The sequence below is a fragment of the Lethenteron reissneri genome, chromosome 44 (genome assembly GCF_015708825.2).
Source record: "Lethenteron reissneri isolate LAM-NWPU_2019-01 chromosome 44, ASM1570882v1, whole genome shotgun sequence".
In the NCBI taxonomy this organism is placed as follows: Eukaryota; Metazoa; Chordata; class Hyperoartia; order Petromyzontiformes; family Petromyzontidae; genus Lethenteron; species Lethenteron reissneri.
Genome location: NC_083822.1, coordinates 325,934 through 345,921, shown reverse-complemented (window position 1 = coordinate 345,921; position 19,988 = coordinate 325,934).

The following is a 19,988-nucleotide window of genomic DNA, read 5'->3' as shown; positions in this document are numbered from 1 at the left end:
GAGCCGTAATGGCTTGTGGACAGATGTGACGGCGGTTTACCAACGTCCGTGTGTACAAACTGTGCTCGCATGGCCACCCACATGCATCCGTGCGTATCCACACAGTATACAGGGTGATGCATTTATAGCCGAACGACTTATTTAGCGATGTGGCTGCTTCGGCAGTTGTGCCCAAGCGCAAATAACAACACGCTCAACACGTCCGTCATTGGCACGGTGGCCCTAAAAGTAAAAGTATCTAATAGGGTGGTTTGGGAAATGTCTTTTCTCTCAATATCAATTCCAGGTTGTGCTATGAAGAAGGGCCATTGCCTGAAACGTCGCCATTTATACAAACGCCACGAAAATAGTTTGGAGACATTTTATCGACAACTGCATTTTTAGTCAAAGCCTCTTCAGTTCTTGCAGTGTTTTGCACGTAAAGCGGCTTGTGCTGTGGTGGAACCCGCACACAGTTTCCAAGGAATAGACCTGTGTGTGTACGTGTGTGTGCGTGTGTGTGCGTGTGTGTACGTGTGTACGTGTGTGCTTGCGAACCCGGCGACCCGAGTTTTATTCCCACTCGCGGCCACCACCAGTGACGATTATCTGAACCAGTCCTGGGCCTCCCCTAGGTCGACTCGACCTCAAAGTAATTCCCAGTGCGGTGTGTAAACATCGCCACGAGGGAGACAAAGCCGGCCGGGCCTGGTCACCCACCCCCTTGCATGATGTGCCAGCCTTCATAGGTGCTCACGAACAGCATTTGCCCCAACAGTCTTTAAAGGCTATACGGGGGATGATTGTCTTTTTTTGTGTGCGTGCGTGAGCCACAGATCCACGAATCTCGGTTCGCACTACCACCTTTCTTCTCGATAATATGTGGAGCCCATCGCATTAACAATATTCGGTCACCTTTTGAGACGAAAGCAGAAGGGTTTTGAGAAATGAGTGGTGTACCTATAAATGTGTCACCCTGTGTTTGAGGGGTTTAATAATACGTGACATTATTCTTCCATGTACTCATTTTCTCAGTGGTTCGTACACACATTACGCATTGTTTTTAAACTGCACCATACTTTTATTAAACTATTTGATGTTACACGTGACGTTTTATACTGCAACATGACAATGTATTTTTTAAATCGTGTTTTTTTGTTAATGTTTTCTAAGTATGCAGATTTTAAAGTTTCCCACCTCATATCCTTCTCGGTGGTTGTTGGTATCGACTGTTTTTTTCTTTATTTGTTACGATCATTCGTGCTGCAGTAACTGGCTTGAATTTGCAAGATGCAGTTGAGATATATGTCTCGGGGTGTGTGTTAATTCACCAGGGCTGATCCTTCAGTAAATATGCCTCCTGTGCTTGAAATTCATGATATGTTCATCTGAAATATGTCCAGAAATAATCTCTACCTTTGATCTTGTCCCACGCATCCTGTGTACTTCCATACGTGCTGGCTGATCACAACATTTAAAGAGTTACAATAAAATGTGACGAGTCCCCTGCCTCAGAAATATGGAATTGTTATAACCGGCTCAGGACCGCGAAATGTTGCAAGTGTCGCTGCGTTTCGATTTGACGTGAATAGAATTCAATGCAATGTTATGCATATGTAGACTTATTTTGATACCCTCCCTTATATATGAACACTAGTAGATGATGCTCACACTGGTCATATTACATCCTATTCATTGATCTACTGTTCAAGAAAATAACATGAGTACACTGGCATTAATTGCTATGTTTATAAATAGTGTATGTGTGAGTGTTTACATTAACTGGCCTACTGTTTTTTATTAAACCGCTCATTTAAAATATGTATTTTGCAAAGAGTGACATTCTATTTCCACGCATCGCGCCAGTGTATCGTTTTTTTTTTGCCGTATAAAAAATATATGTTTCAGTACTGGACATTCCCTGGAAGCATCGTGTGGTATCATGAAAACGGGATTGATTGCGTGCATGAGAGCTTCTGGATCTGGCTGACTTTGCCGCAAAGCGCAGGGGTGGGGGCAGCGGTGCAGCACGCGCGCGTGCCACGGTCAGCTGCTCGGGTTGTGATTTACCCTGGGAGAAATGCAACTCCTATTGAATCGTGCCAACAAGAATGAACGCATTAATAATAATCATTAGTCCCGTAATTGTGTTCGGACGTTTTCAAGGCGCCCCCTCGGTTTCGACGTGCAAGACGCCATTGGTCGTTCTCGCTTTGCGGCGACTCGGCCCAGTGGGATAGGGTGGGGGGGTACCGTTTTTGGCGGAGGTTTTCGCAAGTTCGATTCCGGAATTCCCGCCGTGGTTTTGCTGCTGCTGCTGTTGAGAGTTGTTTGAGCATCGAATGCCACGCGCCCGCGTGCTTCCCAGCCGGAGGTCAAAGGCTCCCCGACGTCACACGACGCGAGTTGGGTCATCGTGTGCGGGTTTTGCGGGGTCCAAATTTGTCGCCTTGAAAATGTACACGCGAATTGCTGTATTGGGATAATGTGGAGTGGCATCGCCTCCCTCCTGTGAAACCACTGCGGGCTGAAACGCAGCACCTTCGCGATGGCCTTTGCATTAATAAGAAAGGCGTGAATAGCAAATGTACGAAATTATTACAGCATAATCATCGCAGCAGCAGTGTCATCATCACTGCCACGACTTTCAAAACGAATGCTCTTCCATTCATTTTGAATATCATCGCAATCGGTGCATCGCCATTCCATCCCACCCTCATTCCATACAACAAACTATATCGCCAGCAAAACATTTCCAAGTGCCGTATACAGTATTTGTAAACATTATGGTCGAAAATAAACTCAATGCCAACTATCCATCAAAATAATAGTCCTTTATATTCATTTATGAAGGCCCGAGTCTGAAAGTCTATGCAGGGGAGTTTTGAAGTGTGGTGTATGATATGGTCAGTTCCTGTAAATGATGATGAAGACACAAAAAAAAACAGAACTACGCTCGCATGTTAACCAACGACGATCAAAATGCAAGGGCCAGTGTGTCATTGCATATTTCCCATGCCCTTCACATTGCGAGTGGCGAGATGGAACATTCCAATAAAGACCGATTATCTCAATGATGTGGCTGTGCACAACCTTAATGGCAACGATTATGGCCGTGCCCGTGGCTTTTTTTTCCGTGACTTTGGTGGGGGTCACATGCGCCAGGGCTGCCGAGCCGTTGGGCCGCGTTGGTATTCCCCGGTTTCTGAACCGAGGCCAGGTTTCGCTTCTCAATGCGCGCAATGTGTTTAAGAGGCTCGAGCGTTCTACCTTCCACACACACACACACCCAGAAACACTGAGATCGGGTTGGCGGGGAGGGAATATCCTATTCCAGCTGATGAAAGAGATCTCGGGGTCGCTGGGGTTGGGACTGGAATGGGTGAATCTCAAGAATGGGGGCTGACCGGAGTGACCGCGACACCACGTGTGTGTAGATGACGGTGCCGTTGGAAAGCTACGGCCGCCAAAGGCAGCTTGAAACTCGACGGAACAGACCCTCCAGTAATGTCGATGTTGCTCGAGACATTTTTAAATATAATCTATAGGAGTGGACGCACATACAGGGCGATCCACCTATCGATACCCCACTAAAAGAACGGACGCGGAACCGTGTGTACGTGTACATATAGAGGGAACTAAATGTAATTTCAAAGCTTCGGCATGACCCCCGCCAACTCGATAGTGAAAACAAACATTGCACATTTTAACGCTCTTCGTAAGCTATGCGATCACCCGTTGAGACCAAAAGTCAGGGGACATTCTCGAAATCAGTGGAGTATCTGTAAATGGATCGCCGTGTATTATGTGAGCACTGCAGTCTTGTACGCAACATCGGGTAGCCTCAAGCAGAGGAACGGTTTTAAGTGGCCTCTTGCTTGATTGTTTTAAATCGAAATGGAACAAAGTTAACAAGGTGATAACTCATCGTTTCAATGTCTCTTGCAAGGTACCATGGGAAAATACAGGGTTGCCTGTGCTTTTAAGAAAATAAAAACTGGCTTCTCCTGGTATTCAGGAAATGATCGTTATCACGGTGGAGAAATGCAGAACCGTTTCTGCCCGTCACTGCACTTTGACCAAAGTAATATATTGCAGTGATCTTGCATAGTATTTTCAAAAGCTAAAACACGCTCACTAGCTGATATAATAATTAAAAGGCAACCAGTGTAAAATCCCCGCTTTAATACACATGATAAACCATTTTCAAAGAAGAACCAAAATATAAACAACGTTGTTATTATTATTCTCTAAACAGCCTATGACAAAATCACCCAGAATGCACCCGATGGTGAAGTGTTGTGGTCAAATAACTCCCACTGCCCGCATGTCATGGGGGAAACTCCCATCCAGCAGTGGAGTGACAACATGGCTTTACACGTACACATCCATATCTCCAATGCATATGAGCCATTGCTCATCGCCAAATTGAGTGCGCTTGTGTTTTCCTTTACACTTCACAGAGCCGGCCCTAAATTTGGTTGGAGGCCCCTTTGATGTATGATTTTTTTCACCTACTAGCTAGCAGTGACTCTAGGGGGCCCTCTGCTGGCCACGGGGCCCTTTGCAATTGCAAGGGTCGCTTAGTGGCTGGGCCGGCTCTGACACTTCATAACTATTCCACGCAATTCCCATGAATGGTGTCGACTCGGTTAGAACGTTCAGTTATATTTGGAACGAAAATTTCCCCAATGCACACTCATGGTGCTCCCCGTATCGGAGATGCTGCCCGGTCTTGACGCGTACTTCAAGAGAATTCTGCAGCCTTTCCCCAGCGCCAGGGTGACTCTGCTCGTCAAATCACGTGGTAGCGCAGTAGGTAAAGTCCCATGCATGCTTTGCAACCAACTTCTTATCGGTACCTCTCGATCGGTGAATGTTTCCACTTGTTTTTCCCCAGCTCATCGTATAACTCTACAGCCTTTTTCCAGAAATCCATTAAGACAGACATTGGGTGAGAATTTTACCCAGAATCATTGCGAGGAGCCGCTAAAATTGTTAACATTTTAATGGAGCCGCGAGGTTACTTGGCCGATGGTCAAGAATGATGGCAGCCAAAGAATGGAATGTGTCGGGGAGGGTACACCCTACGAGGAGATGGAGCTATTACATACGTGTGTGTGTGGTGTGCAGGTGGACTATTACATTGCAGGATTATGAGATGGAGGTGGTTTGGGAAGCCTTCATCCAGCAGTAGATTCACCATGGCAGGTGATGATAGGTCATACTCTTTGGTTCTTTCGGTGAAGTCACGTAGATAGAAGAATAACTAATACATCACGACGTTTCCATAGCAACACAAGCCATCGTCTTCAGGTGAAACAACACAGCAGGCGGACTGCTGAGGCAGGAGGTAATGTAGCGAGAGAGACACCCCAACCAGTAGCCGCATACGCCTGTGGTGGGCACAACCCAATGGCAAGTGGGCGGGGCTAGGGATGGAATTTGCAAGTAAATGTAGGATCGCAGAGCTCGCACACCTCGGCCAATCCGAGTGAGGGGGGGGGGGCGCCGCAACGGGCGAGAGGGTGGGGGTGAAATTTACAGAGGGAACAAGGTGGTAGAGAGAAAAAATATATTAAACTTAGCAAACTTAGAAATGAAATGAAACTCAGAGAGTCGGCCAGCACAACAGTTAACACTATACCTGGTTGATCAACGTTCTTCCAAAGATTGCATCCATCTCTGTTATTTTCTACCTACGTAACTTTACCGAAAGAACCAAAGAGTATGAATTCCTGCATTCACGAAAGCTTCAAATCATGATAGGTCACTTAACACTTTACTCAGACATATTATGTCCATCTATCTGTCCACAGACACTTTCCATGAAAACTATAAACCTCCCGAAACTAATAGCTAAAAAACATTTAAAGCAGCTTACCAATGTCCCTTCCAGTATATTGTAGGTATATATGTTGAACTTCTTTCACACCATACGTTGACAACTGTGCTAATCATGAAAAGTATGTTATGATAAATACATACGTTATGCTGCTACCGATGCAATGGCACGCGTGAGAACACATCAGCATAGCACTTGGCATGTACCCCACTGCATTTGCATGTTTTCGCATCTCGTTAAAACTGACTGGTTTCCAGTTTAAACTACTTATCTGGCAATGCAGTATTACGCTGGCGGTGTTGCTCGGGCATAACTAATAAAAATCGAATCATTCATCAGTGACACAGCCTTAAAAGGAAAATATAATCGGCAACGTTTCTGATAATGGCCTTCATAGCATGTAAATAGAGGCCAGATCAAAAGAGTGACTTGGAGACTGAACCTTATGCCATGGGCCTGATAAGAATTCCTTTAAAAAAGTTATCTGATCAACAGTTTGTAAATTGGCATACGAATAGTTATCAATTAGTAGATATTGCATAACAGACAGATCCTTCGATAATCCAAAATGTATCGCTATATAAACAGGTTTGTATTAAAACGTTATATTCTGAAATAGCGCTGGCACATTGCATTACGGGTAACCTTGAACACGTAGGCTTTCGCGAGGCTTTCTCAGATTGTAAATGTTGAGGATTTGCTCTCCAACACACCGGTGTGCTGTACTAGTGTAGTGACACAGCGCCGACTGCTGTCCAGCAGCGGCAACTGCGGTGGACAGTTAGCGCACTCACGCCGTCGAGCATATACACGGTGTGTGTGTGCCGGCAGGGCGGAGGAACTGGGGCAAGGGTCACGGAAGACCTCATCGGGAGACCCCTGGAACCTGCTGGTGGGTTCGAGAAGGGAGGCGCGGCCAGGGCGGAGCCAGGCCACGCCGAGTAGGATAAAAGCAGTGGAGATCGAGAGCTCTGGGCTGCCGGTTCTGGGAGTGGACTCAACTCGTTGTCGTCTTCGCCGCCTTCGTCGCTGCCGCCTTCGCCCGATAATTGCGTGGTCGGACAGTTGTTGGCTGTCTCGGTTGACGCCGTCGGTGCGACACGGTTAGGGTTGTGTCTAGGCCGGGCTGTACGGCAACGTGGTCGAGAAAGGAGGCGATCCTGTGAGTGTGAATGGCCGGAATGGTGTAATGAATAACAGAAGGTGCCTCCTGCAACTAAGTCGTCTCCGACTGTGTGCTACACACACACCGACACTACATTAGTAACGAATTGGCATGTTGTGTTTCCGTGACAAACCTTACTAATTGGCTGTGTCGGGTGGTGGCGGGTTTAACTACACATTTATATTTACACTATCTACCAAAAAAAAACATATTATGGCTAGCCTTGTTGCAATGTGAGCAAGATCATTCTCATGAGCGTCATCAGCTTCATCTCTAGAATTCAGAGGTACAATGTGTCCGAGTCACATTGGTAGTGTCTGTCAAAATCCTGGCCGAGCCTCGTGCAGTGCAAATCGAGGGCTGTGTGTAATTTGAAGACCCTGCAAGGAGGGGCACCGTGCAGCATTTAATGGCTCTGCCTTTTACGACCTTGCGACTGGATGTGACCTTTATGGAAAAAAATACGCTACAGTTCGCATTCAACGTGCATTCAACAACACACGTGCATTAGATTGGTGACTAGGGTTAGTATGACTGAGTGTAGGGGTGCGTTAAAAATACTGCTGTGTTGTTAGAGGCGATGCTTATAAGAGTGTAACCCCTATTTATTTATACCTTGAGCGAGCAGTGCATGTGGCCAGTGCTGGTTGCAGTCATCGCTGCCTGGTTCTACTGGTGTACTCCTTGTGTTTTCCGCTGCTCACGCGATTGTGCTATCAAGTGTTACATTTTGTTTGTGTGTGTGGCTTTGCTGTTCTTCAAACTAGCCCTCTGATTAGCAGGCCTTATTGTTACTGTAAGAATTCAAAGAGTACCGTAATCTAACTCTGTGAGTCTTGAGAAAGAAAAATAATCTTAAGAATCCTAAAAGATTGCTTAGTCTGGCTGCCTATGCATTAGTGACAATCGACGTTCTGGTGGTTCAACTGCAGAGTGAGCAGCCTGCAATCGGAAGGTTAAGGGTTGACTCCGCCCATCATCCATCTGTGGCAGATACAATTAGTACCACTTTGTGTGGCAGCCAACCGGTTACAATAATAAATCACGTGAATAAAGCACCGATCTTACCAGGTACTCGAAGCGCCGTTAATCGAAAAAATAAACAGGTGATAAATATATCGGCCGTCAAGGCGGAGATAAAATAAGTATAAGAGGGGCTTATTTAGAGAGCCGAGAGTAAGAGAGGCTAAATGCTTCAACACCGCCGTTGTCTCCGATCTACCACCCATGCTGGGCAGGGCGCTCCCTCCACAGCCGAGTTGGGAGCAGCGCAGCACGGAGGGCACCCGCCATGAGAACGGGGAGCCGCGACCGGAGAACCCATCGTGAGCACGGGGAGCACACGGAGGGCACCCATCGTGAGCACGGGGAGCACACAGAGGTCACCCATCACGAGCACGGGGAGCACACAGAGGTCATCCATCATGAGCACGGGGAGCACACGGAGGGCACCCATCATGAGCACGGAGAGCACACAGAGGTCACCCATCATGAGCACGGGGAGCACACGGAGGTCACCCATCATGAGCACGGGGAGCACACGGAGGTCACCCATCATGAGCACGGGGAGCACACAGAGGTCACCCATCATGAGCACGGGGAGCACACGGAGGTCACCCATCATGAGCACGGGGAGCACACAGAGGTCATCCATCATGAGCACGGGGAGCACACGGAGGTCACCCATCATGAGCACGGGGAGCACACGGAGGTCACCCATCATGAGCACGGGGAGCACACGGAGGTCACCCATCATGAGCACGGGGAGCACACAGAGGTCATCCATCATGAGCACGGGGAGCACACGGAGGTCACCCATCATGAGCACGGGGAGCACACGGAGGTCACCCATCATGAGCACGGGGAGCACACGGAGGTCACCCATCATGAGCACGGGGAGCACACAGAGGTCACCCATCATGAGCACTGAGAGCACACAGAGGTCACCCATCATGAGCACTGAGAGCACACAGAGGTCACCCATCATGAGCACTGAGAGCACACAGAGGTCACCCATCATGAGCACTGAGAGCACACAGAGGTCACCCATCATGAGCACGGGGAGCACACGGAGGTCACCCATCATGAGCACGGGGAGCACACAGAGGTCACCCATCATGAGCACGGGGAGCACACGGAGGTCACCCATCATGAGCACGGGGAGCACACGGAGGTCACCCATCATGAGCACTGAGAGCACACGGAGGTCACCCATCATGAGCACGGGGAGCACACAGAGGTCACCCATCATGAGCACTGAGAGCACACAGAGGTCACCCATCATGAGCACGGGGAGCACACAGAGGTCACCCATCACGAGCACGGGGAGCACACGGAGGTCACCCATCACGAGCACGGGGAGCACACAGAGGTCACCCATCATGAGCACGGGGAGCACACGGAGGTCACCCATCATGAGCACGGGGAGCACACAGAGGTCACCCATCATGAGCACGGGGAGCACACAGAGGGCACCCATCACGAGCACGGGGAGCACACGGAGGTCACCCATCACGAGCACGGGGAGCACACGGAGGTCACCCATCACGAGCACGGGGAGCACACGGAGGTCACCCATCACGAGCACGGGGAGCACACAGAGGTCACCCATCACGAGCACGGGGAGCACACGGAGGGCACCCATCATGAGCACGGGGAGCACACGGAGGTCACCCATCACGAGCACGGGGAGCACACAGAGGTCACCCATTATGAGCACGGGGAGCACACAGAGGTCACCCATCATGAGCACGGGGAGCACACAGAGGTCACCCATCATGAGCACGGGGAGCACACGGAGGTCACCCATTATGAGCACGGGGAGCACACAGAGGTCACCCATCATGAGCACGGGGAGCACACAGAGGTCACCCATCACGAGCACTGAGAGCACGCGGAGGTCACCCATCATGAGCACTGAGAGCACACGGAGGTCACCCATCATGAGCACGGGGAGCACACAGAGGTCACCCATCATGAGCACGGGGAGCACACAGAGGGCACCCATCATGAGCACTGAGAGCAAACAGAGGTCACCCATCATGAGCACTGAGAGCACACAGAGGTCACCCATCACGAGCACGGGGAGCACACAGAGGTCACCCATCATGAGCACTGAGAGCACACAGAGGTCACCCATCATGAGCACGGGGAGCACACAGAGGTCACCCATCATGAGCACGGGGAGCACACAGAGGTCACCCATCATGAGCACTGAGAGCACACAGAGGTCACCCATCATGAGCACGGGGAGCACACAGAGGTCACCCATCATGAGCACTGAGAGCAAACAGAGGTCACCCATCATGAGCACTGAGAGCACACAGAGGTCACCCATCATGAGCACGGGGAGCACACAGAGGTCACCCATCATGAGCACGGGGAGCACACAGAGGGCACCCATCATGAGCACTGAGAGCACACAGAGGTCACCCATCACGAGCACGGGGAGCACACAGAGGTCACCCATCATGAGCACGGGGAGCACACAGAGGTCACCCATCATGAGCACTGAGAGCACACAGAGGTCACCCATCACGAGCACGGGGAGCACACAGAGGTCACCCATCATGAGCACTGAGAGCACACAGAGGTCACCCATCATGAGCATGGGGAGCACACAGAGGTCACCCATCACGAGCACGGGGAGCACACGGAGGGCACCGGCCATGGCTGAACGAAGCCTTCGTGATGGCACAGCTGTGGTCATTGTTTGCATAAACTCGGCCCTCGAACTCGGAATGCGGAATCTACACCACTGGTTCAGAGCTGTAATCGGGGGATGAGCACCACCTCAATGCGCATTTGAGTAAAAAAACATTACTTTGGCTTATCTCTACATTTTCGTTTATATGTATCACCTGAATATGAAACAATAACACAAATTAGAGCGTGCTAATATTTTATTCACACAATGTGGTCATTAAGTCCCATGTGCCGGTGACTTTCAGGTGACAGTCACAGCTGATTAACATTAATGAACGATAACCAATCCAGGCACACGTGCGTGTATGGGCAAGTGTGTGGTGTTTGACACCCATCTGCGTGGTAAGTGCGTGTGAAGCTTCTATTACGCATGCTCAGCTTTTGAACTGTACCAAAGTATACGCTCTGAAGTGTTTCAAGCAACTAGAGATGACTTGTTTCTGTTACATGGATAATTTAATGCGAAGCTTGGCACTATTCAGGCACTCAGATATGATTGCTACTCACCACAGAGCCCACTGTCAGGTTAACTTGAGCTATACTAAGCCTCGGTTTGTAATGTAGTAAGCTGTAAACCGAATGCCTCCTTCTCTTCCCTCGCTATCTTTACACAGTAAAATAATATTGGCAGCTAGATACCCTATCGGTCATCATGTTTATGACTGTCCCAAGTTTGCACGGAGATGAAAAATCGGAGTGCTTCTCTGCCATTGATGTGAGGGGAATTATCAAAGTGCTCTGTTGGCTGTACATTGCATTATTTAGACACTCATATAATTCACACGCATGTCGTCAACATAGCGAAAACCCCAACTTTGTAAATTGCCTTCAGTAAGACTAAAGCGATGCTTGTCTCAACGCAATTGTGTTTCCCAGACTTTGGGTGGCACGTCTGCATGTACTCACCTCGTTAAACAAGGGACAATCGACAAGTCTTCGCGTTGTTTCTTCGCCGACAATTGTCCTATTGCCCTATATGGGTTTGAGGTAGTTGTACCAACAGGTATGCATGCGTGGGCGTAGGTGGTCTTTGACTCCGTTATAAACCCGTTATTATCTGCGGGTGGGTACGTGTCCAACGAGGCTACGCAGCCACTGCCTGAGCCCCATTGCGACAGGCAAGCACACGTTGCGATAAAGAGGCCACGGCATTCTCAGCAGTGACGCGGAGTTGTTTTGGCTACAGATTACCTGCACACTTGCCAAACCTAACAGGGCAAAGGGTAAACGCACGCAGCTTGGACTTAGTACACGCTTGACTGTGTGCGAGTGTAAATGTTTGAGAGATGCGTTAATGCACTGTATGAATAAACCCACAGAAATTACCATAAATATCACAAGTATAAGAATGTATTACGGTGGAGCAGTGGCAGAGTGGTTAGCGCACTGCACCATGAACCCAGCGACGTGAGTTAAATTCCCTGCCATCACGAACAGAGACGAGTGATATCTGAAGTGGTCTTGGACAACCCCCCACTAACCAGCCAGCATTGACCAGTGGGGTGAAGTATGGTCAAATGACCCCCCTAACCGATACAACTTGGGGGGGGGGTGTATAAAATACTGTAGTGTTCTGATAAAGGGCTGTAAATTATGATAATATATTTATAATATATTTAGATACATCGATTGTATATGAGTGATTCCATTCATTTCAGAAGCGTACATACATTTGGTGTGGCCAACGCTTAGCGATTGTATGTGATACGTTTCCAGATACAGCCAACTCAATTATACGGAGTAATGATGGGGGAGGGAGGCAGATTTAATAACAACATGGTTTATTCAAAAGATATATGTAAACTAAGCTAACCTTGTTTGTTCTTTACTCACGTGGAACGGGGTGACCGCAAAGAATGCGTCATCTGTTTGTGCTGTTGCTTAAATGAAACAGTCCCTGAGTCAGGAACGAGGTGCAGCGAATAATAATTGAACTGGGCACTTGCGTAGAAGGTGCGAACGAGTGTAAAGAAATGTCCATGTAAATTTTTGCTGAGCGTGGTCAATCTGTGAAGCTGAATAATCCTCACACGCATAACCAAGAGGTAGCCTAAATATAGTTTTGTGATTGGCTATACAGGTGGCAAATGGTTGTGTACCTTTTTACGAGATTCTACAGCTACACATTGTGTTGACTGACTGTCTACATCTGATAACGGCCATTCCCTAGTTTGCATGTGGGCTAAAGTTTACTCACAGGGGCATTGTTTCGAAAAAGGTGCAGACCTTTGTGTGCGGTGGAATGGCAAATATTTTGACAATCGCCCCACGATTAATGAATTTCTAAATGATACGCGTTTCAATTATTACAGGAATCACCCTACCTAAAAACAATTGTTTAGTATTTTTCGCAATATTTCAAGATCTTTACGTGACAGTAAAAATGCGCAGTAATGAAACCTTACTTGTCTAGCAGCGCTGTTTTTCAACAAATATTAAACAACCCTCCTGATGCTGTAAGGCCATAACCCTAAGGCCCAAGCAGTCAGTAAATACGTATAGGCTTTATTAATAACCAAGTGACAACCCATTAAAGCAAAATTATTTTAAAGGGAGGTCTGGATGTATTAGAAACAAGTGCAGCATGAAACAGCATAAATACCAAGTACAAAACAGCTGATCATAACATTTTAAGCACTTATTCAATCCACTGCTGGATGAATTCGAGTCAGTCATGGGAGGTTGTTTCACCATACTTTACCACGCTGCTCAGTATAGGAATAAACGGAGGAATTATCTTTGGGCTCAACTGCTCCAAGGAAAGGTATAACACAGTTGATTTACAGGGCGCCATGGTGACGATATGTTAACTACCTCGCCTGGTATACAGGAGGCAATGAGTTCGATCCCGACCCTCATGTCTGTATATTTGGAGTTTGCATGTTCTCCTCGTGGTCGCATGGATTTTTCTCCGGGTCCTCTGGGTTTTTCCCTCCATATTTAGAATCAACGTCACGCGTTTATGGTCCTTGGCTTCCATACATGTTCACGTGATAAGCCACTTCGTTGAGCTGTCACTTAGCCAGGTCGCTTCTGAAATAGAGCTATATAGCTCAGTGGGCCTTACCTGGTAAAATTCAATGAAATAGTTTAAGTAGTTATTTTAAAAGCCCAATGTGTGTTCTGGGAAGAAAAAAAAATCCCAGAAATGTGCGGCTAGGGACTGGGGAAGCAAGGGAGATAGGCGACAATCAACCACGTGTACAGCCACACCCAACAGAAGGGCAGCCTCAACATAACGTCACCAGCACGTGGCAATCAGGTTCTGACTCATTCCCCCAGCCCCACGCAGTAGCATTTTTTTTACTAGCGCGAGGTATTGCTGCAGCGTGGAACATTTGTGTTTTCAATGAAAGAAACACGCCTTCCACGCTATTACGGAGCAATGGTGACACATGAATAATAAAAATAGTTCATTGTCTTTTTATACCGGCGTTACTAAACTCATGCACACAATTCCAAACTGAATTGAGCAACTGTGTGTCTGCACAAAACAGTAATCAATGTCGTAGGTGATGGACATCGGTATGTCACTTGCATTCCACCAACAGAATGTCGCAACGATTATGTAATACTCTTTGTTTTTTTCGGTCAAGTCACGTAGGTAAAAAATAAAATTAATGAAAACAACTAAATTAAATCACGACGTTTCGGGCGCAACACAAGCAGACACACTTAAGCGGTTGTGCTTTCGCTACGTTGTCCCCACCTGAAGAAGGACGCTTGTGTTGCGCCCGAAACGTCGTGATTTAATTTAGTTGTTTTCATTTATTTTATTTTTTACATACGTGACTTTACCGAAAAAAACAAAGAGTATGAATCCTTGCAGTCACGAAAGCTTCAAATCTAGGATTATGTAATATTTATGCATGCAGTACTGCATGTTGTAAATGTAGTTGGATTTTTTCTGACTCCAAAACATGTTTTGCCTTCATTTGTATGAAATTGTGACCATTCAATTTATTTTAATAGAATGACGGCTGCCAAGTTCACTCAATATAAATGTGGCAATTACCAAAAATGTAAAGCCCTACAATTGGTTACTCACGTCACTGCTGGCGGAAGGGCCGTCACGAGATGGAGCTCCAGAGAGCCCCTCTAGAGGGTATTTGGCCTACTCTTCCATGCTGGCCAGACTTCTTGGAAGATGTGGGAGGACCCACACACCTGCCGATCAACTAACTGTGGTGGAACCATTTATACTGCTGGGTGGATATAAGCAGAGTGGATTTTATCAACTTTCCAAATTGATTCAACTTTACCGAAAGAACCAAAGAGTATTTCTAAAAAGATTAAACTCTCACGCCGGGAGATAAATATATTTTCGTGAGAAAAACTAAATTAACGTACAACAATTTCACACAAAAATCACAGATATCTGTCGGAGGGACGCAAATAACTACCCGGGGCAGTTTTTGACGGCAGACAGATCAAAATTATTAAATCAAAAGGTGAACAAGAGCGAATTGGAGCACTTTTGGAAGCTGAACTTGATAACAAGAAGCAACCGGCCAATGTGTCTGAAGAAGAGTTTGTATCAATGCGTATTGTTTGCTTTGCACGAAGAAGCACACAGATGGGATTAAACTGAGAGACAGAAAGAGCAATACATGGTTTTGAGAACATGCATAGGTTAGAGACGTAAGTTTGACTTAACAAATGTGGTCTTGCGTAGGATGCATAGCTGGAAGGGGTGATGATGGCTGGTGGGAAAATATGGCCGCAGCTAAAGTAACAGCCAAAGGAGGTAATATGGCCAAAGAGGGCATCCACTTTGTATGTGGAGCAGTGACATCGGTTTGTGTGCAGGTGCTGAGTGGTTGAATCGGGGGACCACAAGGGATGGTGGTGGCTTGGTGAGGCCTTCACCTGGCAGTGGGTTCATTGCACGAGCCAAAATAAAATAGTGTAACGAGTTGGAGGAACGTGGTTCTGTAAATGTTTCTGTTATCAGTTCCATAATGTCATAAGGTGAGAGCGTAATGAGGACACAACTTAGAACTGAAGATTTGTCATGAGATACCTGCGTTTAAAACTTAGAAAACTCAAGGTATGTTCACAATTATTCGTAGGTATCACATTATTGCCATTGTATTATTACTACTATAATACTATAATGAGCCAAGAATGTCTGTTTGTGTGTAACGCGGGTGACGTCACTCCACATGCCGCACCCCCCATCATTAATATTCATGAGCGGGTGGATTTTTACACTCACGCAGAAGACGGTCGAGCGGAAATAATTTTTTTGCAAATTCGCTTTAAGTTTGACGTTTCTTTATTGAAATCGAACTAATAAAAATTATACGCAGCAACAAAGTGGATTTGGTGTCTTAATTATTTCTTCAGCACTTGAGATAAAAGTCTAATTTATGATTCTACATTATGATAAAATAGACATTTCTCGGTGATTTTTCAGATATTGTATCGAATTCCAATTTAAATCAACCACAGCGACCGAAAGCAGAAGAGAATAAAGTATCAGAGCAGTGAATTTGAACAAATTGAAGGTTGGTTATATACAATGATACAGTGAAATGCAGTCAAGTGTTTGATGACATACTTTTGTGCAAGATTCAGTGCCATTAAATTTACACAAGATACAATTATACTCTGCTCATTTTTTCGTAAATATTACAGCTTCCGTCCTAGGACGGGCAAACAAGCTCGTTATAAATAAAACATTACTCTTGTACTGTATGAAAACAGGCCTACAGTCGGCAATCACAATCCTAAACATAACAGATTTCACATGTACCATGTGGCTGGATGAATAGCAACGTATTCATCTATGTCTATACCAGTAAGCTAAAAAAATGCCTTTAGTTGTGTGGTGGATTGCTTCATCTTTGAATTGTCTTCAGAGTGGTTCATTATGTGGGCGATGGTTTGGTTGTTATTTCTGCAATCACATTCCAGGCTTCCGTTGAGTTTCCGCTTGGGAAGGCTGTGAGATGTATGGATTCATTTGAATGTGGTCTATTATGTTCGAAGTAGTTCAATCCTGGAGGTTCTTTCTTGAAATCAATGATCGGAAATGTGTCACCATTTCTCCGAGTCACTGAAGCCCCGATTTATAATGATTGGTCTGGTTGTGCTCAATAATTATTTGCATTTCAAGCGGAAGTTTGGTAGAATACATAGATCTGCATGGATGGGCACATTTGAGTTGGCTTTGATGCAGCCGTATCAATGGTAATTCTTTAGTCTGCAGATCTCAGGAGGGATGATTGACAGCACAGAGAGCCAGGGTGAAGGAGTTGACTTTCGTGTACCTGTGACAATCTGCAATCGTGTGTCGTTTGAGATGGCATCTGGTTGTTTGGATGTGCAACTCTTAGCCAAGAGGGAGCGCAGTACTTCACCACGTGGAGTAAACTAAGGCGAAGAAGGTAGCAGCGCGCAGTGTATTTGCGTCTGCTCCCAAACCAGTGCCGCCCGTCAGTTCTGCACGACTTCCGTCCTTGGATTTCGTTGTTTCGCAGATCCGCGGTGTAATAGTGAATTATAGATACACATTATTACGTGACTTTACCGAAAGAACCAAAGAGTATGGATTCCTGCAGTCACGAAAGCTTCAAATCAAGATTATAGATACACAGTTCAGTAAAAAAAACATCGCATTGCCTTGGTTTACTGTAATGAACATAATAATAGATTCCTTTACTGCACTCCGCGTTTAAACCAAATCCTGGGGCGCATTATGGAAGGACAGAAAATTAAAATGTAATGATGTGCGCACGGACAGAGATAACGCAACGAAACCAAACCCATTGCTGCTACTCCGCCGTGCGTTTTCGGGCTGTTTCGCGTGTCGCTCGGCGCGACGTCCGATGTGACATGGGTGTGCTCAGCTCGTGAGGACAGACATATGGCCTTGCTGAAATGACATGGACTGCTGGGAGCAGCTACAGCGTTTTAACTCCCACCCCGTTGGCCACTCCCGTGATAACCCCCCCCCAAGCACAGCCTCTGCCAGACACTCTCTAGCCTCTGCCCCTCCTTCCTTACCGCTCCACCCCCCATGAAGTTCCTGCCTCTTGTTAAAAAAACCCCACCACAAGTCTCCCCACACAAACTCCGCCTCTTGCAAATCAAGAGACCTCCTCCCCCCCATATCATCATGGTTCAGCCCCTTCCCGAAAGCGAAGTCACCAATCCGCCTACCTTCTCAGTCCCGTCCCCCGAATGGGGGGGGAGGGAGCACCACGCACCATACAGTAAGTCTAAAAAGTGCCATTGATTTGCAGTCGTTGTTCTTGAGGTCGTAGTAAAAATAGAGTAGCGAGTGAATGAAATTTGTGGCACGATGTGTTCCACAAACTGGCCGAATGTGTCATGAAACAGATTGTCTCGATGAAACGTGGGCGTTGTCTCGCTGACTCACAGTGTGCGTGGGGGTTTCTCCCGGGAATTCCCGACGATTCCTATTTTGAATCATTTTCACCGTTTAGGCAGCGTTTACATTGAGAAGTGCGGTCCTCTTGGGAATATTGTGTCTTCAGAAATAGGCGTTCTTTCTCTAAAAATATACCGTGCAATTATACCGGCTCACACCACTTCTGGCAGAGGTGTTTGGCCTACTCTTCCACGTTGGCCAGACGCAAATAAATGTACATGTACTCTATATAAAATGTCCGCCCATATATACACACACATACCCAATACATGCTGAATCCCCTTTAACTCAAACTAAATAAGAAGCAAAAAAACCACAACACATTTTTCACTCCACGTTATGATTGGCCCATCGGGTTTTCATTTGTCGATAAATGCCACAAATTGCCCCGCGTGAAGCCCGTCGTCCCACATCGCCACATCCTCGACCTCCCATCCCACGATGATGAGCAAACCAGCAGCCCCAACCCACCCGGGCGGCACGGTGTGTGGGTGTGTGTGGTGTGTGTGTGGGGGGGGGTGGGGTGTGTGTGTGGGGTGTGTGTGTGGTGTGTGTGTGTGGGGGGGTGGGGTGTGTGTGTGGGGTGTGTGTGTGTGTGGGGTGTGTGTGGTGTGTGTGTGGGTGGGTGTGTGGGTGTGTGTGTGTGTGGGTGTGTGTGGGGTGTTGTGTGTGTGTGTGGGGTGTGTGTGGGTGGGTGTGTGGGTGTGTGTGGGGGTGTGTGTGTGTGTGTGGGGTGTGTGTGTGGGGGGTGTGGGGTGTGTGTGTGGGTGTGTGTGTGTGGGGTGTGTGTGTGGGTGTGTGTGGTGTGTGTGTGGGGGTGTGTGTGGGTGTGTGTGTGGGTGTGTGTGTGTGGGTGTGTGTGGGGGTGTGGGGTGTGTGTGTGGGGGGTGTGTGTGGGTGTGTGTGTGTGGGGTGTGTGTGTGTGTGGGGTGTGGGTGTGTGTGGTGTGTGTGTGTGTGGTGTGTGTGTGGGGTGTGTGTGTGGGATGTGGGGGTGTGTGTGTGGGTGTGTGCGTGGGGGGTGTGTGGGGTGTGTGTGTGTGTGGGGTGTGTGTGGGTGGGTGTGTGGGTGTGTGTGGTGTGTGTGGGGTGTGTGTGTGGGCGTGTGTGGTGTGTGTGTGTGGGGTGTGTGTGTGTGGGGGGTGTGTGTGGGTGGGTGTGTGGGTGTGTGTGGTGTGTGTGTGGGGTGTGTGTGTGGGTGTGTGTGGTGTGTGTGTGTGGGGGGTGTGTGTGTGGGTGTGTGGGGGGGGGGTGTGTGTGTGTGGGTGTGTGTGTGTGTGGGGTGTGTGTGTGGGGGGTGTGTGTGGGTGGGTGTGTGGGTGTGTGTGTGGGGTGGGTGTGTGGGTGTGTGTGGTGTGTGTGTGTGGGGTGTGTGTGTGTGGGGGGTGTGTGTGTGGGTGTGTGTGGGTGTGTGGGGGGGGGTGTGGGTGTGTGTGGGTGTGTGTGGGGGGGGGTGTGTGGGGTGTGTGTGTGGGGGGTGTGGAGTGTGTGTGTGTGTGGGGAGTGTGTGTGTGTGGGGTGTGTGTGTGGGGGTGTGGGTGTGTGGGTGGGTGTGTGGGTGGGTGTGGTGTGTGTGTGGGGGGGGTGTGGGGGTGTGTGTGGGTGTGTGTGGGTGTATGTGTGGTGTGTGTGTGGGGTGTGTGGGGTGTGTGTGTGGCTGTGTGTGTGTGGGTGTGTGGGGTGTGTGTGTGGCTGTGTGTGTGTGTGCGTGGGGTGTGTGTGTGGCTGTGTGTGTGTGTGCGTGGGGGTGTGGGGTGTGTGTGGGTTGTGTGCGTGGGGGTGTGTGGCTGTGTGTGTGTGTTGTGTGCTTGGGGGTGTGGGGTGTGTGTGGGTGTGTGTGGGTGTGTGGGGTGTGTGTGGGGGATGTGGGGGTGTGTGTGTGTGGGTGTGTGCGTG